Consider the following 352-nt stretch of genomic DNA (forward strand, 5'->3'; position numbering starts at 1 on the left):
AACACCGCCACTTTATTCTTTCTCGCATCGGCTGAAAGATCGCCATTTACATTTACACTTTACATCAGCTGAAATATCGCCATTTTGTTTAAACTTCGCATCGGCTGAAATATCGTCACTTTTATTTACATCTGCATGGCTGAAACACCGCCACTTTATTCTTTCTCGCATCGGCTGAAAGATCGCCATTTATATTTACACTTTACATCGACTGAAATATCACCATTTTTTTTAAACTTCGCATCGGCTGAAATATCGCCACTTTTATTTACATCTGCATGGCTGAAACACCGCCACTTTATTCTTTCTCGCATCGGCTGAAAGATCGCCATTTATATTTACACTTTACATC

This window comes from Nicotiana attenuata, chromosome 5 (genome assembly GCF_001879085.1).
Source record: "Nicotiana attenuata strain UT chromosome 5, NIATTr2, whole genome shotgun sequence".
Lineage (NCBI taxonomy): Eukaryota > Viridiplantae > Streptophyta > Magnoliopsida > Solanales > Solanaceae > Nicotiana > Nicotiana attenuata.